The 25,118-nt window shown below is 39.1% G+C and overlaps 1 pseudogene; it reads left to right on the top strand.

The window, feature by feature from the left end:
• The first annotated feature begins 392 nt into the window (after nucleotides 1-392).
• Nucleotides 393-1,171, top strand: LOC120581172 (40S ribosomal protein SA-like; annotated as a pseudogene).
• Nucleotides 1,172-25,118: the final 23,947 nt, after the last annotated feature.

The raw sequence follows: 25,118 nt of genomic DNA on the forward strand, positions 1-25,118 counted from the left end.
TTTCTAGTTTTTGCCATGGCTTCTAATCAAGCTGGCTCTGAAAATCCCAGAAGAATCTTAAAAATCTGTCCAAGGAAGATTTTCTAAATGTATAGACTTTGCAAACTGTCACATTGGATTGTTGCTTTTGTCTTGTAAACGTCTTCAACATTTCTCAGTGCAGCCAAATCATCTTACTCTCTTGTCTCCTGGCTATATTTTGGAAGATTAGGCTCACTGTATACCTCAAAATGGGTTTCCCTGGTGTGGAGCAGAAGGCAGGGATGTCAGGCGTGTGAGATAGGAAAAAGAGATGTTAAAAGCAGGAAAGAGTCTTCTGCACTACCCAGGGAGGGGTCCATATGGCATTATTCTGAATTCCCATCTTCCGTAACCTAAAGGGAATTTTTACAATGTCCAGAGCCCCTGATGTCTTACAAATGAAGGTGGAGACTGTCCTCAAATTCCTTGCAGCTGGAACCCACTCAGGTGGCACCCAACTTAACTTCCAAATGAGACGGTACATCTACAAAAGGAAAAGCGATAGCATCTACATCATAAATCTGAAGAATCTGGGAGAAGCTCATGCTATTATTGCCGTTAAAAACCCAGCTGATGTCAGTATTATATCCTCCAGGAATATCAGCCAGCAAACCCGTATTAGTGGCCGTATCACTCCTAGGACCCTTTCCAATCTCATCCAGGTAGCCTCTGGGAGCTGCACCCTCTGGTGGCTGCTGATCCCAGGGCCAACCAGAAGCTTCTCACAGGGGCATCTTATGTTAACCTGCCTGCCATCACTCCCTGTAACTCGGACTGTCCTATGTACTATGCGGTTATTTCCATCCCAAGCAACAATCAGCGAGCTTACACATCTTAGGTGGTGGATGCCGACCCAGGGGTTTCTGCGCATGTGCGGCACTACCCTGCCAGCTCCCGTGGGAGGTCCCACCTGATCTCCACTTCCACAGAGACCTTGAAGTGATTGAAAAGGAAGAGTAGGCCGCTGCTGAAAAGGCTGTGCCCAAGGAGGATTTTTAGGGTAACTGGACTGCTCCAGCTCCCGAATTGACTGCTACTTAATCTGAGGTCACTGAAGGGCCTGAAGGCCTAGGTGTGTCCTCTGTGCCTCTGCAGCGATTCCCTGCTGAAGCCTAGAGCACTTAGTTGCCACGGAGGACCGGTCTGCAGCCCTCACCACTCAGGCCACTGACTGGGTAAGAACCACCACTGAGTGGTCCTGTTCTTTCACAGACTGTTAAACAGGAGTAGAAACAGGATCAACAGAAAAGAAACACTTTCTTAAAAAATAAAAAGAGTGGGATAAAGGCCACTGTACACCAGCAGAGGCTAGGACCCTCGGGGTGTGATTGCTCTGTGTTCCAGTGTCAGTAAGAGCAGGGCTGGGGATGGAACTTGGGTCTTCTGATTCCAGTTCTGCTTTCCCAAGTAATGAAAGTGATAATAGCAAACATTTATTGAATTTTTATTGTCTACCAGGCGCTGATTTATGATCATCACATATGTTTTCATTATTCTAAGTACACACGTTTCCTTACTTTATGTTTATACCACATATGAAGTAGATACTATTACTTCCTCTTTTTGCACCTGAGGAAACTGAGAGCTAGAGGACACTATAACTTAGGTCCAAAGGTCTTTTGTCTATTGAGTGTTGCATCCCTGTGTCAGTTATGAGTTTCTTGAAGTCTCTCGGCTCCAGATTTGTCCTTCGGTTTTTGCTCTGTGATAGTGGACTGGACTTTTTCAGCACTTTTCTTTTTCAGGGGGGTGATGTGAAGCTGTGTCAGTAGAGGGAGCTGGAGGGACATTGCAGGAGGAAAGGGCTCACTCTCATTCTGGCTGCTGCTTTTGCTCTCTCCTGCTCCTGCTGCCTTCAGTCAGGGGTTCGAGTATGAGGGATGTCCGGTGGAGTCCGGCCCCAGCTGTGCACTGGAGTGGGCAGTCCCTTAGCAACTTTGCAGCCCCAGCCTGGGCCCAGTGACTACTTTACTCTGGCCCTCCTGACATTAACATTGCATATTCCAGGCTTTGTGCCTACAGGGGCATCCTCACTCCTGTGCACACTCCTCCAAACTCATCTGGCTCCTGCCCTGAGGTTTGCTTCCTGTGGCTCTCCTGGTGTTGACATCGTGCCCCAGACCTCATACCTGCAGTGGCACCTGGCTTCCTCTGCAGGCCCACTCACCTGCCATAGCTCGCCTGTCCCCGGGAGGGTTGCTGATGCTTGCCCAGCAACTCTGGCCCATCTGTGGCCCAGGCAAGACAGTAACCATTTGCACTATCCCATGGTCTGCAACCTTATCTTCTTCCATGAGATTTGAACCTCAGCCTTGGGGAGGGAACTCTCTTTTCAAGTTTCTTTTTCCTTGGACATTCTCCCTTGGTCCAAGGTATCCTTTAAAGTTCTCTTTACATCTTTGTAGTTACTCTCCTATCAGAGTTTAGTAATTCTTTATATTAAACTTCTGTTTAATTACTGTCTTCTGACTTCCTAATTGGATCCAGACTGCTACAGTCTCTTCCCTTCTTTCTCCCAAAATAATCTCTTCAACTGTCTACTTTACTTTATATGTGATTTACTTATATGAAGATATGTTTGTCAATTGTCCTATTTCTTTGAGCTTAGGATTGGACAAAGTAGTCTCTAATAACTGATTGATTACAAAACACATTCATTCATAAAAACTTTTCCTGAATGACATATTTTACGCAGGGGGCTGAGGTTCATGAGGTAGGTTAAAGTACTGTCTTTGCCTTGATGATCTCACAGTCCTGTACAAGAGGCAAAAGTTTAAACAGACAAATTAGACTACAATGCGATAACTATTATAGTTGAGAAGTGAGCACAGCTCTCTGGGAACACGATGACAGGATGACTCATTCTGTCTGAGGAAGCAGGTGCAGCCCCATTTGAACTACATCTGGAAGTTTACCCAACTTTAAAGTCTATGAAAATCTATTTATATAGACCACTATATAAAGGGTTATGTAGATAACTATAGACTGAGTTTCTAAACTTTATCAGAGAGGGAGAATGTTAACATAGTGGTAAGGGTAACATATAAGGAGGGATGGTGAAATATCATTGCTGTTCTGGAAGTCACAAACCAGGGTGACACATAGTACTGGCTTTGTCATCAACTCACCAGGGAACCCTGGACACACATAGAAAACTTTGTGGAACTAAACTTCTTCATCTGTAAGTTCAGGGCATTAGATTACATCGTCCAGGATGTGTCTTTTAACTCTAAATGGTGTATTATTTAATAGAATGCATTTAAATAGCAGATGCAGGATTTATGAAACCAAAAGAAAATTTTAATTAGAAAGCATTCTGGATTGGATTTTTTTAAAAGGTAAGGAAATGTGTGGTTTAATAGTAGAAGACATCATAGAAGAGATCTCACAAAGAGATGTTTTAATCTGAATGAGGTAGTGTGTCTATTGTTGATTTATTTGTCTTCAAGAAACGTTTATAACCATAAAATGTTGGCTCTGTAATGGATACTTTATATTTTCTGAGCAAATGATAAAGTCAGCCCTGTGACAGCCCTGTTTTGACACATCTTTAATTATAGTGGTGGCTGTAGATAGATGTTACTAGGGATCAAATGGTAAAAGGGTAAATCATCAAATCTCACATTGTGAACATTTTTCAGAGGCAAGGTGAAAAGCTGAGACATAGATTCTTCAGTGAATATCATGAATGAGAAAGAAAATGTCCAGAATGTTTGGCTGTTAATTTATCAGTGTGGTATAGTTAAAGTGCCCTGGAGAATATTAGCATTAAAATTATTTTCGGATATTTAACACCGGAGGTGGCAAATGGCCTTTTCAACAGATTTTACTTATTCTGTCTGCAATAGCTTAGTATTATGACTGAGGAAATGTGCTTTGGAGTTAGTTTGCCTTGGCCAAAATTCTAGTTCCAGCACTTAGCAGCTGTGGTAGCTTTGAAAGATTATTTACTCCAAACCTTTGAAAGATTACTTAAACTCTCTGAACCTTAAGTTTACAGGTCTACAGAGCAAGGATGATAATAATGGCACTTACATTGCAGGATTAGAAAAGATGATATTTGTCATAAACTACTATAGTGTCTGGCAAAGAGGAAGCACTCAACGAAAGTTAAGATTTATCATGATCACTAGAGCAAATATATCAGGAAAACAATATGGAAAGCTAGATGCCAAAAGGATGAGTGCAAGTCTTGGATTAGAAACTTAGTGTTTGAGTATTCTTGGGTTAGCCCATTACGATCTTCAAATCCTGAGATTTTTATTTGTAAACTTGAACTTATTATGTTTACTTCCTTCCCTTATAAGACTGTTGTGAAATTCTACGTGCCATGGACCAATGGGAGTGTTTACTGTGATGCAGGATAATCTTTCTCCCTCAAGTTCTTCATTCTTTCTTCCACCCTCCTAACATATAAATGGAGTCTTGAGTAAAACACAATTAGAAGACAAAAACTTGTGTAGCATCATGATACATCTTTTTATATTCTATTCTGTTGAGTTTCTCTTCAAGACATACTGAACTCTCTACCTGTCTTTGCCTCCTTTTCTGCCATCTTAGTCCAAGATGCCAACATCTATCATTGAGGGAAGTGGCCTCTTCATTGGTATTCTGCTTCTACTCCTGACCCCTTTTAAGCCTTTTTTTTTTTTTGCTAAATATCCAGAGAAATGTCACTCTACTGCTTAAAGCCCTCCAATGACTTCCCATCATATTTAGAAAAAAATAAAATATAAACTTCTTACCACAAAGTCACACATGATTCTATACGTGCTTTCCTCCTCGCTCTCATCTTCTGTCGTTTTCATGTTACCCACTTCACTCTAGCCTCATGAGCCTTCCTCCTATTCGTTAAGAAGGCCAAGTTCATTCTTGACTTAAGAGCATTGATTTAGTTGCCCTGCTAGCCTAGATGATGGCTTCCCCCAGTCCTCTTGCAGCTGGCTCTTTCTTGTCATTCTGTGGTCTCCCCAGAGAGGCTTTTTTATTTTTTCCTTTTTTCTGGCTATTCTATTGTGTTGTTCTAATTTTATTTTTTTCCATAGCTTTCATCACCATTTGCTATTTTCTTTGAAGGTTAGCTTCAGAGGAACAGCATTCTTATCTGTCTTGTTTGATGCATCATTCCCAGGACCTAAAAAAATATCTGGCATACAATAGGTGCTAAAAAAAAAATCCATTAGTTGAACATATAAATTAAACTTTGAAAGAGATCAACATTAGCAAGGAAATGCTTATTGTCAGTATTTTTTGGTTGTTTCACTTAGAAAACTAAAGGACCTAAAATCTCCTTCAGGATAAGACCTCAAATGCTTGAATCTCTCTTCTTCATCTACTCATCTTGAGGAGTCTGGAATGGCTCATAGCTTCTAGAGGGATATGATTCTCTTATTTGGTGACAGAACTGACATCTGGAAGGATAACAAATAGAGGAAAAACACTGAGGGAATCATCAGTGGTAGAATGGATCTGTAGCAGTAGAATATCTCCAATTAAACTGTTGTATATTCATACGATGGAATACAAGAAAGAAAGAAATACTGCTATGTGCAACAACGCAGATAAATTTTATGATCACAATGATGCATGAAAGGAGCAATGGTACACAAACTATATACTGTATGATTTCATTCATACAAAGTTCATGAACAGGCAAAACTAATCTATGGTGATTAAAATCAGACAGTGGTTACCTCTGAGGGGAAAGTATTGACTAGGAGGGGCATGAGAATATTGGAAATAGTCTGTATTACAATGTAAAAATGTATCCCTTTTTACAGTTAATACAACTCAATGAAAATGTTTTAAATATCCATGGGTAGAGCCATTAAAAAAACAAACAAACAAAAAAAACAGACTAAGGAGGAGGCCTTGGGGGAAAAGAATAGAGAGAGAGAGATATCAGAGGCTGTGCAGGTTTATTTAAGGTAGACCCAGCATGGACCCATCATCCTTTGGCTCTATGGGTAGGTGAGATAAGCCAAATGAAACTTCCTATTAAGACTTCACCTACAGATTCTCAAAACCTAATCATGGGATCCCAACTCTAGTGCCCAAAGAAAGTTCAGGAGATTCAACATTGCTTAAGAGTCAAGATTTTAGTAGCAAAATCAAGCATAGGAAATGCTGAGCTATGGAATTAAGAAAAAAAGTCATAAAGGCGACACACTTTGCATGCAAAATTTAGTTGCATGATACTAAAAAAGTGATGAGGCTGATGGCCCTCTGATTTTTTTTTTTAAAAACAGGGCAGAATAAGATTCTCATGTACAGTAGTCATAAAGGCTTCAATGACACAAACTAATCAAGAGTAAAACCCTCACCACCTAAGCCCCCCTTCATGTTCAAATCCATATTTCTTCCTAGGTTAAAATGCAATGTCGCTCTCAAGTATCAAGTTCTCTGGAACTATGTGGAGGGAAGGTCATGGGAATAGGGTCAGCTGGCAGAAAACCTGGCATGCTGAGGCTCGTATAGCCATTTAATTAGGTAAAATAACAGTCAATGCCAGTAGACTGCTGTTTGGATGATTTGCATTTTCCATAAATAATGGGGCAGATATTTATTCTTTGTGGAGAGGGATTACTTTCCTCCCTTTTGGCTCAAATTCTCTCTGAGTTTTCAGAATAATCAAGTGCTTGGAAGTAAATTTTGTAAGATTCGTTTTATTTTTAAAGATGTGAGGGAGAGTGTGTGCAGCCGAAAAGCCAGTTCCTAATCTAATGTCTTTTCCTTGCTTCCACACATGAAGCTTGCATTTCCATGAGCATTCATGGCTGGCATGTTGAAGCGCATCTTGCAATTCTTTATCGAAGACTCAAGGTTGGCTTAAAGAGCTAGCTTAAAAAGCACAACTTGTTTTCCTTATTTCAACAGAGCAAACCAACTTATCTAATTTGCAGTGTGTAGCCATCCAGAATTGGGTAGCATTGCAGTAAGTGGTGCCTTAGTTCCTGTCTTTAGAGACCCTGTGGATTTCCTCTTTGGTCACCCTGTTTTATCTGACCTTTCTTAAGTGTAAGCTATGTTCCTCCTACCCTTTGTCCAGGTTTCTCCAGCCTGCGCTTACAAGTGGAACTATATTATTAAGAATCAGCTGGTTTCTCTGGCCTTAGGTCTCCCCAGTGGGTAGCTCATATGTGATTACAAACCAGCCAGGCTCACGCTGGGCACCACCATGTCAACAAACAATTATGTGTCTTCCACCTGCGAGGGCCAGTAACCCTTGAGATGGCAAAGCCAAAATAGGGAAGATTATATGATGGTTTTAAAATATGGCTCCAAATTCTTTGATGTTCCTTCAGTCACGAAGTTGAGTCTGTGCCCCTTCCCCTAAAATCTGGGCAGGCCAATCATTGCTTTGACCACTAGAGTTTGGCAGAAGTGATGTTATGTGGCTTCTGAGGTTAGGTCATAAATGGACACGTGCTTCCACTTGGTTGTATTGGAACATTCTGTCTCCAGGTGCTTCCTCTTGGGATGCTCTCTCTTAGAACTCAGATGCCAGGCTGTGAAAAGACCGAGCTTCATAGAGAGGCCACGTGTAGCTGCTTTGGTCAAAGTCCTTGCTATGTCCAAATTTGAGTCATCCAAGCCAGATCTGTGAGTGAAGCAGCCTCCAGATGATTTCAGTGCCCAAACATCTGAATCACTTCTATCCCTCCCACACTCTTCCCAGCTGAGGCACCAAACATTGTGGAGCAAACATGAGCCTTTCCCACTGCTGCCCTGTCTGAACTCCTGACCCTCAGAATCGTGAGATTTGATAAAACGATTATTGCTCTCAGTTTGGGATGGTTTGTTATGCAGCAATAGATCACTGGAGTGGAATGCCTTTTGGATTTCATGTCAGCTTTGTCAGAGGAGACCTTAGTAGTCCTGTTTATACCTTCAAGGTCACTCAGACTCAAGAGTTTTCTTTCCATCCTACAGCTCAGCTTCTTTACTGGGCAAAGCCTTTAGTGATTGGTTTCCTCCTTTGTTCATATGAAGGCTGAGAAGCATCTCTACATACAGAGGTCCACTGGGCCTGTCCTACATTTTCTCCAGACTTCTTTCTCCTAGCATTCTTCAGCACCTCTGTGTCAACAAGCCTCTGGTGGGCATAGTCCATCTATTTTCCAAATGAATCTAGATAATAATTAGTCCTAGTTATCTCACTCTATTGAGAACCTGCTGACTTTCATTTAAATTAAAAAAGGGCTGATGTTTATTGATTAGAGATGACATGAGTAGGTACAACATGAAGGGAACCAGATATTTATGTTGTGGTATACACATGTAACCCAAATACCTGACCCTATCCATACCTTCTCCATCACATATTTTACCAGCTTGTAGGTGAGGCCTTTGGAGAAAAATATTCTTGGGAGAAAAATTTCTTTGCCTTCTCATGCTCAAATTTAAAATGGGTTGAAACAATGGAAATTTAACTTTTCATGTAAAGAGGAGCCCACATGGAAGTGTTATCAATCCCCTAACCCCATAAAAGAAGGATAAATAAAACATTTAAAAGATTTCTAGTGAATACAAGGAAGCATTGATGACACTAATTATCTTTGTCATGATCTGTCACCCTTGTCTCCACAATTCTGTGGATAATGAAGCAGCACAATAGAAGGGCTGATATCTGAGTTTTAAATCATTTTCATGTTGGCTTTAAAATTGAATCATAATTATCAGAGATGGATGGGGCATTAGAAATTACAAGTCTACTTCAATCACAGATAAATAAACTGAGGTTCAGGTTTTATTTTTCTTCTTATTAATAAACTCTGTGAGACTGAAGTCATGAGTTGTATTCAAAATCACACTATGGTGGTGAAGTTGGACTTTTTTTTTGGTGGTGAATCAATAAATTTTGGTAACTGAATAAATTTAGAAGTACCTAAAAGATGTAAATAGTATGTTGTGGTTGCAGTTCCTCTGTGTAGTACTATAATTTTGGAATCTCAATCCTGCAATTTTTAATATCTGCCACAGAGAATTGTAGTAAGAATTAACTGCGATAATGAGGCAGAGAGGCTGGTGCTCACCAAATTTTCTATCTGTTCTCACGCATTTCTCACAAATCTTTGCAGTTTGGTGGGCCATGTGTCTGGTTCTGGCCAATGACATGTGAAAGTACTCCGCATCACTTTTGGAATGTAGTATTAAAAAGTTGATGAGTAAGTTGCTAATCTTTTTCTTCCTATGCTATGGCAACTGGGAAGGAATTATAGGTAGCATAGCTATAAGAGCCTGGGTCCCTGAGTGATGTGTGGAGCAGAGCCCTGGCTATTGTAATTAGATAGGCAGCATAAATGAGAAAAAAACTTATAATATCAAATCACTGAGAATTTGGATGGCTTGTTACTGCAGCATAAGCTTAGGCTATTGTAAATGATATGAGTCCTACAGGAAGTAGGACACTTTTATCATAAAAACAAAATATTTAGTATTGGCTTAATGGTTGGATAAAAGACAGTAAGGATAGTGATTTCAGAGGCCAGAAGAATGGCAATCCATATTATGTAGTGGCAAATGTTTGGCAATATTGTCACTTGCTATTACTGGAGAAGCAGATTATATTCCAATGAACTTATAGTTCTAGGGGAAAGGCTGGAAAACAGAATATTTTCTGAAAATATGCTTCACAAAGAACTATGGATGAAGATGCCAGCCCATGGAATTTCTGAGAATCAAATAGAAGTCTGCTACATTTTTGAGAAGATAAAAAACAAAACAAAGCAAAACAAAACAACAACAACAACAACAAAACCCCACCACAATATAGTAAAGCTGTGGTCATTCCACATACCTGAGCAACTGCCTGGATTAGAACACCTTGCTGATCCCTATGAGATGTAAAATGTGTGCAATAAATGAACTTTTCTGTGTTAAGTCATTGAGATTTGGGTTTTTTTTTACTGTAGCGGAAGCCTTGTCTATAGTGACTAATACAGTATGTAACAGTTTTAGTGAGCACTCAATAAGTCTTGTCCTATACCTCTTATTATTATTATTGTTGTTGTTGTTGCAGTAATTGGTAAAAGTGTGTGATCGTAGTAGATGGAGTCTAGATTAGTCTGATGGAGAAAGGATAATACTATGGTCACCAGAGTAAAGAGTAGCCCTAACTTTGGTTTACACAGGGATTGTAAAATGAAATATAAGTAAGAGAAAGACAGGCAGTGAAATAAGTGAGGTGAGCTAGAAACTGGGAGAACACGAGCCTTGTGCTAGGAGTGTAGTCACTCTTGGCTCCAGCTAATATGGATCTAGTTTTTTCAAGAGAGGCTGTAAAATCAAAATTTTATTTGAATTTTTCAAGAGTTTGAAGTGTTGGCAGTTAAAGTAAATATTTAAAAAGTACTAGACAGGCCAGGTATGACTCATGGACCACTAGCTGGCGACCTCCACCTGCAGGCTGACCCCGGGAACTAAAAATGTCTAATAGCCAACAGTGTTCCTGAGGGTAAATCTCAACCCATTCAATAGATCGTAGTTTGCAGAATTATAAATGTTCAAAATTACTATTGTTTGGATTTACCTCCTACCAATCTGGAACTTATATTTCCATTGCAACAGCTCTGCCAAGTTGTCTTCCAGCTGAGGATCCAACACCTGTGGAGTAGGTGGCTCACTACTTTATGAGGTGTAGCCCATTGCATCTTTGATATCCTCAAACTGTTAGAAAGTTCTCTCCGTATTTGAGCTGAAATCTGCCTTCCTATAGCTCCTCTTACACTTTACTTTTCCCCACCTCCCTGTGGCTTTCTTGTGGGCTTGTACCCTACAACAAATTTTCTAAAGCCAGTGATCTAATGATGTAATAATGTAGTTCATCTAATGAACTACAGTGGACATCTCTTTCTGTTTGTTTTTTTCCTGCTCAGCTGCTCCTCTTCTGCCCCACCCTCACCCCTCTTCTTATGGCAACAGCACCTTCCTTTGATTACTCTGTGTGTAAAGGGCTCCAAATCACAATATCCTGTTCCCTGCCTCCTGTCCCTCCCTCACTTCAAACCAGGCTACAGAGAATCCAGTGTTGGCTAACTATAATATCCCACCACCAGCCTTCGGGGATTATTGGCTCAGGGGTGTCTGTGTGCCCTCAAATGGGCACCGTAGAGTCTCTTCTGTAGATTTAATATAGGGCACTGTGAGAAGAAATACTGTCTGTCCTCTGGGGTCCCTAGGACTATGAATGTTTGCAGTTATTTCCTTCCGCCCCCAAACCGTACTGCATAGAGCAAAGGGTCTGGAGCAGGAAAAAGTGAGCGCAAAATTCAAAGGGCAGCAGAGCAGAAAAGAGAAGGAGAATAACTTTTTGATTCTCTGTGGCACTTTTCATCCCTGCATCCTTGCCATTTCTTAGTTATGAAAAAAAGTAGTTGCACTAATTTGAATTGAGTTCCTGTCATTTACACCGGAAGGGTCCTGATTGACCTCCTAAACGATGCTGGAGATCATGATTACAGCAGCCCACATGCGATACTATAGTTTCATCTCCTCTTTAAATTTTTATATCTTTTTGTACATCATTATTCACAGCATTTAAAATATATTTTTTATTTGAATCATCTGCAGTTACTTGCGTCTTAGTTTCATATTTCCAATAAGTTTAAATTATGCATTTTAGATACAACACATTTATTTTAGCTCGAGTATCTTTGTGTTCTATATTTTTAAAAATTTTTGTTGAAACTTTTTTTACATTCCATGAATTTGTTATGTAAACTAACTACACAAAAATGATTCCCAATTTTTAGTTAGCTGTTACTCTTGACAGTAACAGCAAAAAGATGTGATGGCTGTGACTGGAATGTTCTATATTTCATACATCATAAAGCAATATTGCATCATGAAATACGAATCTACATTCCAAAAATTATAGTTAGTTGTTTCCAAGCAACTGCAGGCGCTTATTTTTTAGGTTACTCCCATCCTCGTGAATGTGACCAGGAACAGAGTCCTGTAGCAGTTTGCCTTATCGCTATTTCAAAGCAGGTCCTTGTGGTTAAGTAAAATTTTCTGCAGGAATCACACGCCCAGGTTAGTCCAATGGGCTGTGTCAGCCACATGTAAAGAGTATGACAGTAGTGGAACTTTAATGTGTTTTTCTACCTTGACTAAGTCACCAACTGTCATTCATGCTTGGAGGACATTTTTAGGTTTTAAGCTTGAACCATTATAAGACTTCTACCTTCCCAAGGGTTAGTGTCATTACTGTGGTTTCCTTCTGGCTGGCTGGTCCCACAGAGTTCCTGGCATTCTTCATTATACACCAGCTCAAGTACCTCTGCTTGGAAAAGTCTAAACACACTGGAAATACATTGGTTTAATAAGTAGAGCTAGAAAAAAAGAGACAGAGAATTAAGGCGGTGAAGGATTAACTTCATCCTCAGGCGAAACATCCCAGCTCTCCAGGGCTGAGTGGGTTCTCCTCCTCCCCATGGCTCACATCTGCATGGACTGTCTCATGGCATGAAAGCTTTCTACACATCAGAATGGGTTGAAAATGAGATTTTTTGGAATGATGTGCCTTCTGAGAGCAATTTTCCAAAGCCGTAATTCGTATTAAGTAAGGGATACAACAGTTAGAAAGTCCCTAATCCCCAACTGGTTGGGATTCTCTCTAATTCAAGTTGTCAGCCACCAGCTCTAGATGTGATGAATGGAGAGAATGATTATTTTTAAATTCACATCTTCTGTAGTAGATAAATATATCCCACTTCATTTTTTACTCTGAGTATGGAACAATGTTAAGATTTATTTTGTATTGTTGCTGCAAATTTGTAACAGATATTATGTTTTGTGAGGAAATTATTTTTGAGGGGAGGCACATACCTTATATCTTACTCTAATTTGTACCAGATGTTGGCATGAACATTACAGAAAACAACAGGTTTCAGTGAGAATGTAACCATAGTATACCATATACCATGTCGTATAGGTACATAAGTACTACTTGTCATAGCAAGTAAACTTATTTTTTCAAATGAACTGCTTAAATTTCAAGCCTATACTTTAGGTTTTGTCCTTTTTATTAACAAAGTTTCATTTTTTAAAAAAAAGATGGCTGGTTACTAGTCACTGTGAATACTGGCATTGCCAAGGAGCTTGCAGCCATATAGCCACAAGGAGGAGCTCAAGCATCAAATGAAAAATTAACACACATCATTAAGTGTGGTGCATGCTGCTTTCGGCAATGCATTAAGGCAATATTTATTCTCAAGTGGTTTGTTGGCCTTTTGCCCAAATTAATATCACTCTGGGGGCACTTATGTTGATATGCTGGTATGTATCAGAATATTTAAATACATGTGATAACATAGACATAATCTATTCTTTACACAGCAACCAGATGGATCTTTAAAAGATGCAAATGAGATCATGCCACTCCTGGCTCAAAGCCTTCCAATGCCTTCTTTTCACTTTGAGAATATACTGTGCAGTTTTTAGCATGTCTTGTGGGGCCCTGTGTGGTCTGGTTCCCATGTTCCTTTTTGACTCCATCTCATACCTCTTTCCCTACATGCCTGCTTCCGTAGCCACAGTTGGCTTCTGACAGGTTCTCCTTTTCTGCCTTGGAGACTTTACACTTCTGGTTTCCTCAGTTCTTTCAGATCTTTGCGTGCCTGCCTCCTAATCTTTTGAATTTGCCTTCAGTGTCACCTAGAGACTTGATTTCTGATACCTACTGAATGTAGGTTAGCTTGACTTCCCCGCTTCCATTATTATTCATCCTCATTCTGTGTCCATTCTTTCTTAGCATTTATCACAAGCTGTAACTCTTTTGGTTATTTATGTGTTTACCATTTATTATATGGCTTCTGTGTTTGAATGCATATTTGAGAAGAAACTTTATCACTGTGGTATCCAGACACCTAGCATAATTCCTGGCACAAAGTATGTGTGCAATAAATATTTGTTGAACGAATGGTTTTTTATAATTGAAACTTATGAAACATGATTGGGTCCAGAGTGGCCCTGACATAGCTTTGGAAACAGTTTTTAAAAATTAGTCTCTCAGAGTCAAATCTCCTTCCATCACCATATATTTGATCCTCTTTGAGGTGAATACACAATGCAATATACAGATAATGTATCATTGAATTGTACACTTGAAACCTATATAATTTTGTTAACCAATGTCACCTCAATAAATTTAATAATAATAAAAAAGGGTAAAACACCAGAGGGGAAGGAGAGTGGAGGAAGGATGAAGAGGGTAAAAGGGGTCAAATAGATGGTAATAGAAGGAGACTAGACTTTTGGCGGCAAGCATGCAATACAATATACACTTGATGTTTTGTATAATTGTGCACTTGAAACTTATATAATGTTATTAACTGTTGTCATCCAAATTAATTTAATAGAAAGAATAATATACATAAAACAATAAAAAAATAAAGATTAGTCTTCCATCTCAATGACCTTTGCTCATAGTTGCAAGGGCTACTTGTTGACTCACCGACTATACACATACTATTCCTACTGCCCCAAGAAGAGGCAACAAATGCCACTCAGTGAAATCTAAAAAGCTGCCAGGATAGATTCCTAGCAGCATTGTTGGACAAACAGAATTAAATTTAAGCAAAATATGTCAACATCTTCCACTGCTATCTGTATTATTTGACTTGTGAGGACACGAGGTTGTTTGTGAGAAACAGTTTCTTCATTGTTACTTATGTTTGGTGGCATCACTGGCATCATGGTTTTGAAGGGGCTGATAAGACTGGTTCTCAGTGACCCCATCTGTCAAATGAAGGAGGATATTTAGCTTGTTTGGAGCTGCTGTTCTTCCATATAGAAGCCTTGAAAAAGGCCCCTGTGTCACCCTTCCTCCAGAAGCCTAGCTCTGAGTAGAGGCAAGCAGGCCCCTTTTCTGAATCTCATTTTCATGTAGGTGCTCACAAGAAATTCGTGGCTCTTCAAAACCATATCCTAAAACTCATTAAGCTCGAGTTTCTGACAAGTTTATTATTCTAGTAGATATATTTCAGTTTTATTTGTAAACTATTTATTTGTAAATAGTTTCTGATTCTTTCAGTAATGACCAATAATTATTCAACTTTGCTCGTTTTTTCCTTCCCAGGACACTTTTTCCATGTATTATATTTATTCACCAAGAAAATAAATATTTGCTTTCTGGAAATGTACACATGGAAGATCCCCCAGAGAAATATTTTTGATCCTTTCGCAGGTAGAGAGTTGACACATTATCTGTTAGGATGACCGTTCCAAAAACCATGCTTAGATATTTTAAAATTTTCAGAATGACCAAAGTAAATGCTTTCATATATTTTGTTTATTATTCTCAAGATCACTTTGTCAGAATATGATATTAAAAATGTTTTGTATATCTGAGAGTTGGGAAAAATAACTACAATTGAAATAGAATACTGATTTCTTCTCGCAGGTCATAGCTTAATGGGGAACCTGATACCCAGTGCAATATGATTTGTTTACAAAAATGCAATGAGAGGGGATACTTTGATTTAAATGTTTTAATTGGTAACATTATGCTACATAGGATTAGGTAGTTAATGAAGGTGCATGTTAAGATGTGTCTTGTTTCTCGGTGATATTAATCATCTGGTGGTGACACACTTGTGATGTTAAATATTTATGATGGAAAGACAGTGGCTCTTGATGGGGCTTGTGACTTTAGTTGTTTGTGCCATTTTTAGTTCCAAGTATATTATGGAACTATCTTCCAAGGTTTCTGTGACCTTAATTCTCTACACATCCCTAGACACATATATATTTTTTTGCAATGGTACTTTGCAGCAGCTGCCATTAGGAGGTAGAGTCTGTTTCCCTCCCCTTTAAATCTGGGCTCATCTTATCGCTTGCTTTGGCTAGAAGAAGTGGCCAAAATGACATTATGTCAGTTCTAAGCCTAGACCTCAAGAGGCCTTGTGTATTTCTGCTCATACTTCCTCTTCTGCAACATGAACAAGCTATCCTGCTAGAAAGTGACAGATCAGGTGTAGCAGAGCTGGGTCATTCTAGCTCAGGACGTTCTAGACCAGCTAGTTCCTAGCTAACCTACCAACTCATTGCAGCCAATGAACAAGTCTGGCTGAGATCAGCCAAACCTGGGCCAGACTGAAAGAATTTCGTGGTCAATCTGTAGAATCACCAGCAATAATAAATTTTTACCATTTAAAGCGACTTAATTTTTTAAAAATTGATAAATACGACATTACATTTTATAAATTTAAGGTGTGCAGTATGTTATTTTGATACATTTATTTATTGCAATATGGTGCTATTGAAGCAATATTTATCAATCACATTATTATAGTGCAATATTATTGTCTATATTCATTATACTGTGCATTAGGTCTCTACAGCTGACCTCCGCACATACAGTGCAATAAGCTTTAACTAAGAAGAGGCAGAGATGGTCATTGGCAGCTCCAGGCTTTCATTTTCCCAGGTTTCCATTTTCAACCATAGAGAGAAGAGCATGCCAGATTTTTTCATTCCAGCAAATGTGCTATAGCTCAGGGGTCCTCAGCTTCCAGGACCAGTACTGGTCTGTGGCCTGTTAGGAACTCGGCTGCACAGCAGGAGGTGAGTGGCCAGCCAGCGGGTGCTGCTTCATCTGTATTTTCCGCCGCTCCCCAGTGCTAGCATCACTGCCTCAGTTCCATCTCAGATCATCAGGCATTATATTCTCATAGAAGTACTGATTCCTGGTGACAAAAAGATTGGGGACTGCTGCTTTAGCTGACACTGCCTTGGCTTGGAACACATGATCTTCCTGAGCAATCACAGAGGCCCAGGTGGTGGAAGCTCTGACGCGGCTGGCTACCTAGAAGCAGGCTTTTTAGGACACCGGAAATACATAGCCTGAGATTCGAGAAGAGTGGTTTCTCAGAGGAAAATTGGAGAGCTGGCATGCAAGGAAGTGGGAAAGGATGTTGGGAAGGCTAAACAATAGTTGTCCACAGCAGTATCCCTGAGCATCTAGGAAGAATGTGGAAAAGCAGTTATTTGTACTCATTTAATATTGTCTCGATCACCTATGAGCCACTGAAAAGTACAAAGTCAAAGACAAGGCAAAAACCAGGGTTTAAACATAGAAATACCTTAATATATGAGAGGCAGGTATATGAAAAATTACAATCAGGGAGAAAATGATAAATGCCATAATCTAGGCATAAATCTGAAGTTTATTAAAAAAAAAAAACCCAGCAGTGATAGTGACAACTCAGAAAATATTGGAGAATTCCGCATTCTTGGCTTTCATCCAGTAGAGCTGAACTCAGTCTTTAGTGTGCACATGACCCACCTGGAAATCTGGTTAAAATACAGGTTCTGATTCAGTCGTTCTGGGGAGGAACCCAAGATTCTGCATCTATGATGAGGTCCTAAGTGTCTCTGATGCTGTTCTTTAAGGACTTTGCACTGAGTAGCAAAGCTGTAGAGGGTTAGGTCACTGCAGAGCCTGCGTTGATCTCCTATTCCTAAGAAAGAGGTGTTAGCAGCTGCCTCCTGGAGACATTTGCATGGTATCAGGATAGTGTCTTCAGTCCCCAGTGCAGCAGAGGGTTTGAGAAAGCCTGTTAGAGGGTCTCTTCTAAACAACCAGGCCTACCGGGGCAGGTTGCGTGACCCTGGAATGCTAACGCTGGCAGTTTTCCTTTGTGCTGCAGCAGCACTTGAAAAAGCACATTCTGCTGCTAAATGACTTATACACACTGAGTTAATCACAGGCCCCCACTGCCAACGGGCAGCTCCCAACTGAAATGAATTTGGAGAGGGAGAACATTAAAAAAAAAAAATAGCCAAACCACAGGATAATGTGTAACCAGAAATATTTTCAAAATATGCCATAAAAGGATGTTTGGAGAAAGTTAATTTTTAAATGTCTGCTCCCTCTCTGTCGTGTGGACTCTGTAGAAGCCTGAGAATACCATTCCTTCTCCTTCTACAGTTCTCTCCCAGGCTGTATTCGGAAACTATTGATTTGTCTCCTTGATTTGTTAAGCAGCAAATCCAACAAGTTTTCACTTGCTTACTTGAATTTTCACAGCACGGTCATAATCAGACCCAGCTTAGAGCAGGAAACCCAGTCGTATCTCAATTGGATCCTTCGTTTTTGTTAGAAGAGTAAATGGTGGTACCTCTCGAAATATTCAAGGACCAAATGTTTGACCAAGAATTGAAAGGATGAATGAAAACAAACAAAATTATGGAGGAATATAACTCTGGGAATTCGGAGTTAGGACCTAGCTAGTTTTCAGAAATTATTGGTTATTTTGACTTTGAACTCATTGGTCAGAAATTAGAATTTATGGCATAGAGCAATATGTGTAAAAAGAAATTGTTTAATAGTATTTTGGATTGTTTTCTCTACTACGTAATAGTTTTTTAAAAAGGGTTTAAAGGTATGCACAATGACTGTTTTCCATTTTTCAGCTCACTCACCTTAAATGACAAATATAATGTAATTGGTACAATGCACATTAGATGGTTCCAACAAACATAACATTCTCAGCTGAAACTCACCTGACCTGTCCTTGGATCTGTTTATTTTTTGGAGTAGGGGGTAGGGGGCAGAAGGACTTATTCTACAGCTGGGAGCTTCAAACACATGTACACTTGTTTGTTCCTGGCCTTTGGAATGTAGCAAGGAGGCAGAATGACTTTGAAAAAAAAAAAAGGTGGTTTTGTAACTCAAGGGCTCCAGTTCCAAACCCTGAACTTTTGCTTATGATGGGTTGATATTGATGGGTTCATTTCTTTTCCACTTGATCTTTCTCATTTAATAAAAATACAAAGCTATCTCTCAGGGTTTATGTTTCACAAATATAATTTGCAAATAGTTTGCAAATAAGGTTAAGAAAATAAGATGGCAACTGGTCTTTATAACTAGACAAATTATACTTCTTAAGGAGGCTGGCCTTGACCACCCTATGTAATACCTCCACTGGGGCTCCTTGTACCCTGCCCACCCCGCCGCCCCATCCCTCTGTAGCCTTGATCTCCCTGACTCTGAGCTATATTTTTCATAGTATTTCTCATCTTCTCACATAGTTTATCATTTATTTATTTATTATGCTCATTGAGTGTCTCTCTCCTTTAGAATATCAGATCTACAAGAGCAGGGAAATTTTTGCTGTTCACTGATGTATTCTGCATGCCTGGAATAGTGCCTGCCTGGTCCTTTTCTGGGTTTTCAGTAAAGGAATAAATGAATGTTTTTTAAATAATTTAGTGTAAGCTTATTTTCTTTTTCTGAGGCCAGGATGAAATTAAAATAGGAATGTAGCCATTTATTTATACCATGTCTCAAAAACATCTTGATATTAGCCTGGCAGTGTGGGATGTGACCTATAGAACTGTAAGATATTAAGTTTACATTAAGTCACTAAGTTTGTGGTAATTTATTACAGCAATAATAGAAGATGAATACAATTTATTACGCTGAGACCTTTATATATTAACTTTTTTCATCTTCCCTTTTTATAGATATTATTGGTTAAATTGTATCTCTACCAATATCTGTGTTGATTCCTACCCTCTCCCACTATCTAGAATGGGATTTTATTTGGAGATAAGGACTTTAAGGAGGTAATGAAGGTCATTAGGATGGGTCCTAACTCAGTGACTGGTATCCTTATAAGAGGACGTGATTAGGACACAGATCTACACAAGGAAAAAGACCATGTGAGATACCCTCCAAATGAAGGTCAGCTACAAGCCAGGAAAAAAAGGTCTGTAGAAGGAACTAACCCTGACAACATCTTGATCTTGGACATTTAGCCTCTAGAACTGTGAAAAAAAATACTTTGTTTAAGCCACCAAGTCTGTGGTACTTTATTATGGCTGCTCTAACAAACTAATATAATAGATAAGAAAATAAACTGAGAAAACATAAATGAATTTCCCTAGGACATAAAGCTAATACAGCAGACATTAGAGTCTCCAAAATTCATGACATTAATCCATACACCAAATGATTCCCTTACCCAAGATTATGAATGATCAAGAGGATTCTAACTATTGCCAGTTTGTAGAGGAAAAGTCTGAGATGTGCATTTAAATTCTGACTGTGACTTACTAGCTTATTATATTTTGAATGGCATGCTGATTATAGAAACTTAATTTGCTCCTATGTAAAAATATTATTTTCTTCCCAATATTACTTTGAAACAAAATGAACGATGGATGCAAAAATACTTTGTCATATGCAGGACACAGTGCAAATGTGAGGTGGTATTATTAAAACATTTCCACTGCTGGGAAGAAAAATCGAGTGAGTATTATTCTGGCAGCACCTTTCAGACCTTCTTTTAGGTATGTTTAGTGAATGCCCATTTTGCAACTCAAGAAACAACATATGAAGTATTCTTTAACTGAGGGGAGCAAGAACGTACAAGAATTTGTGTTTCCTTTTAAAAGGCAATGCCCATATAGTTTACTGTTTGAGATCCCAGTGGAGGCATTATCAAGCGTGGCGTTCAGAAAGCCCGTGGGAAGAACAACAGCTGTTTAAAAAAGAAGGAGAATTGTCTATTCTGATTTAGCTCTTCTGGTTTATTATGGGATAAAAGTAAAAAACTAAAGGACAAGAACCATTTACTTGTAAAGTTAACAAGACAGCTTTCCCACAGGAGAGCAATGTGTTACATGAGTCTGTGGTTCTGTGTGTAATGTTCTTCTAGGGGGAAAGCTTTTATTTTGGTTGGAAACTGCAAGTTTCTCCTGTCATAGTATTTACTCGCACAAATTGGTGGTCTTTCTATATAAGATAACAGAAGTTTCAAGTGGCTCAAGAGGATCTAGCAGCCCCATTAAGCTTGTTTCAACTCTGCCCTTTGGGATGGGGTTGTATAACTGCTCCCACTCTGCCATCAGATCCCAGAGGAGGGCACATTTTGTATCAACGTGGGGAGCTGACATGCTTTCTTGCACACGCTACCGAAATAATGTTACCTACTGATTCTGGCAGCAGGTAGCTATACATATGCCATTCATTTTCTAGAATGGTCTTTCCCCTCCTCCCTGGTTAGGGTACTTCTATTCAAACTTCAAGTCCTAGCTCAGATGTCACCTTTTTTTGTGACATGTTTTGTATCTTTCACAGATATTGTTAATCTCTATTTCATCTGTTTGCCTGTAATAGCTTATTCAGGTCTCAAATATACTACTTACTATCTTATATAAGATAGTTTTTACTTATGATTTGTTTGCCATTTTGTGTAATAATGACTTGTGAAGTTTTCAGTGACAGGTGTATTTGTGTTCCCAGCATTATGCTTGAAACGTAGTGGGTGTATAATATATTAATGAATTTCAGATCAAAGGAGGGGTTTTGCAGAGTGTGTAACAATAGCTATTTTAACTAACTTATTTAGCAACTTCTGTAAGCCAATTTCTTGACATTATCTTTCTATACACAGCAATCATATAAGGTAGATCTTTATGTTCTCCATTTATAAATGAAGAAATTGAGCCCTGAAGCTAGATGACTTGCCCAAGGTATTTTGGTTAGTAATGGGCAAAGAGAGCTTTCAAACTAAGGTAGACGTGTACATTTATTTATATGCAGAGTGAATGATGGCTGTTATAGGCTCAAGGCAAAATGGGAGATTATTTTTTTACTTTCATGTAATTTTTCCTCTTCTTTTTCTTCCTTCTTGCCTCTGTAATGTGACTTTTGTACACCCACCAAGGCCTTTTGTGGTAGATGAGATGCTTGCAGTTCTTCTTTCCGCCATGTGAATTATAAGTCCATGCCTTTTGTCATGTTACTGTAAAGCATCTTCCACTAGAGTGGGCAGAGTATTCTTTTTCACCTCATTGATGTTGGGCTTAGCCACATTATTTGCTTTGGTTAATGAATGTGGGTGGAAGTGTTAATGGTCCAGTTCCGAGCTGAATTCATAAGAAGCATTGTATTTTATATATTTCTGCCTACTCTCTTAAAATTCATTATGAGAAGAATTTGCCACAGGTCCAAGAAGGGTGAAAGATGTGCGGTGGAGATATGAACTTTACCTGAAGTTTGAAACCGAGATGTTTTCATTTTGGTAGAGCAGACCTAGCAGTGAGAAAAAAAATTATCTTTATTGTAAGCCATTGGAATTTTGTGATTGTTTGTTACACAGCGAGAACTGACTAATACAGTTGGCCTCCTAAAAGCACTTTGTAATCATAGATGTGATCTCCTCTTCCCTCACCTAATTAATCAAAGGGGAAGGAAAGTTCAATTTATTTAGAACACATAAGAATGTAGGCTCCAAAAAGGCTTCCTACATACAGCCTGACACATATGAGTTGAAAAACTGATGTGAAATGCTACAAGTTTCTCTGACTGTTTTCCCTACATTGTTGCTTTACTGATATGTCCAGTTCCTTCTTTAATCCCTGTCTCTGATTCCAGTGCCTAGGATGAGTCTCAGGAATATTTCTCAACAATGTCAGCCTCTTCATTTTCTCTTTTCAGAGAGAAAGAAGGTCCATGAAGATGGTTCTCTTCTACAGCATGGCTCTGGCCGCCTCTGCCTCCCTGACCCCACTTTATGCAAAAGTGTGTATGTGTGTAAATCTCACTTTTAAATATGCTTACAGCCCTTCCCTCCCTAGAGCTCACGTATAATCTGGGATGAAGGGAGGAGATGCCCGGTGTACCAGCCCCTTAGACAGAGCTTTCTACCTGTTTCTCCTTACTCCATCTCTCTCTTTCCCCCATTTTCTCCTGGTTATCCATATCCTCCTCCTAGTCCATTGCTCCCCTAATTTCAGGTCATAATCAGCTGTTTGAAGCAAGTCTTTTGTTTCACTTTAAATGTTTTGCTATATGTGTGTAACTTCCTTGAGTCCTCATAATGACTAGTGAAGATAGGAATTACTTTTGCTTATCTTACAGATAAAATTGATCAGCTCATTAACGTTGTAAGTTCCATTGGAATCCCAGGTCTGTCTGACTCTATTTAGTAGATCTATGGTTTTCCTACTTTTCTTTAACAGCTGAGCTCTGTTTCTTTTCTTTTTCTTTCAAATTAAATCTTAACCTGGAATCTTTTAGTCACAGAACAGCTTGGGTTACAAGTAAGGATACTCTGATTCAAGCTGGCTTGAATAATGAGGAGGATTAAAAATTACACCTAACAAGAAGTCCATGAACAGCATGGGCTTCAGCATGCTGTCTTGGGCTCAAGCCCCACTTTGACGTGGCTCCCTTGGCACTGCCTTGCTCTACGTGGTGCTATAATCCTCAGGCTGGGAGCAAGATGGCATCAGTGGTTCCAGTCATCCCATCTGGACTGGAAAACCTACGGAGTTGGAATTGGGGTGATCTAATCTATGAGGAAGGAGCATTTCCCCAACGTTTCTCAGCAGACTTCACTTTGTGTCTTATTGCCTGGATCATACGCTAAATTTAAACAAATCCTTAGCAAGGGGGCCAACATATTCAGCAATACAAAGCAAGATCCACTCTGAAGCTGAAGAGAAGGCTCCCCTTGCCACCTGAGGTAGTAAAATTCTAAGATAAGATTCCCATTTCCTGGTGTACATGTCTTGTATAATCTCCTACCATTGATTGTGGGTAGAACCTGTGAATATATGATAGGATATTAGTTTCCTTGATTAGATTGTGTTTATGGCAAATGGTGATGGAATAATCCCTTCTGTGACTATGTTACTTTACGTAAGACTGTCACAGCAGACTGGAGAGAGATTAGAAGTGTGTAAGAGATTCAGCACCAGGGAGATTCTGAGCTAGTAGCTTTGAAGATGGAAGGGCCATATGGCAAGGATCTGAGGGCGGCCTATAGGAACTGAGAGCAGCCCCTGACAGACACAACCAACCACTCACAGGAACTAAATTCTTCCAACTATTTGAATGAGTGTGGAAGCAGGTTCTTCCTCAGAACCTCCAGAAAGTCAGGTAGCATGGTTGATACCCAGATTTCACCCTGTGAACCCTGAGCAAAGAACCCAGCACACCATGCCCAGACTTCTGACCTGTTACAGAACTTTGAGCTAATAGATGGGTGTTGTTTTAAGCCTCTAAAGTATAATTTATTGGACAATAATTCAAAACTAAAACAAAAGCCATAAGGAACTGAATTCTACCAATGGCCTGAATGGACTTAGAAAAGGACAGTGTCCCTCAGATGGCATTTCAGTCCCAGTTGATACTTTGATTCAGCCTGGGAGACCCTGAACAGAGAACCCAGTTGCCCTGGGCCCAGACTTCTAACCTATAAAAATGTGAGATGATAAATAAGTGTTGTTTTAAGTTGCTAAATTTGTGGTAACTGTTATGAAACAATATATAATGAATACACCCTCCTCCCCCACTTCCCACACCCAAGTTGCATTGGAGGTAGATATAGCTGAAAACACTGGACTCTGTCAAAACAAAGTAGAGGTTATATGTTGGCTATAAAATAGATAACAGCAATTATTTATTAGCATAATTCTATATTCCAAATTCACAAATATAATAAAGTTAATAAAGGAAAATCATTGCATTCTTCTAAAGAACATATGAAATTGAGAGTTAGGAATGATAATTACTGCATCTTATTTGTTTCTCTATTTTCTCTTGGTTGCCCACATTAAGACAGTTCCAACTCACACGTAATTAGTAATCATGCAGACAATTTAATAATTTTATAAACTGTAGACATGTATAGGCTTGAATGAAAAGATAGACCACTACAGAGCTACAACTTCTGTAATCACTGATTCAGTTATAGGAAGTCTAATTAAACACAAAAAAAATGATAGAATTTTTATATCAGGATTGTTATAAAATCAAAATTTTTTTTGTAGATGCACAATTAATGCAGTCTCTAGAGTGTTTTAATTTGATATGACATTTAAGTGTGCATATTGATTTTATTACAATATTAAAACATGCACATATATTTGAAAATAAAATTCGAATACAGGTTTTGTGGATCACTGAAGCACCTTTGTAGTTCCCTAGGGTTCCATAGAAAATAATCTGAAAACTCTTGATCAGACCCCATGGCTCTATGCTGAAAACTGCTGGTCCTTTGGTAGAGCTAACTTCATTTAGGAAAAAGAAAAATGGATTACTTAATTAACAAACAAATAGCTGTGTTAAGCTGTCA

The sequence above is a fragment of the Pteropus medius genome, unplaced genomic scaffold (assembly GCF_902729225.1).
Source record: "Pteropus medius unplaced genomic scaffold, Ma_sr-lr_union100, whole genome shotgun sequence".
Taxonomy (NCBI): Eukaryota; Metazoa; Chordata; class Mammalia; order Chiroptera; family Pteropodidae; genus Pteropus; species Pteropus medius.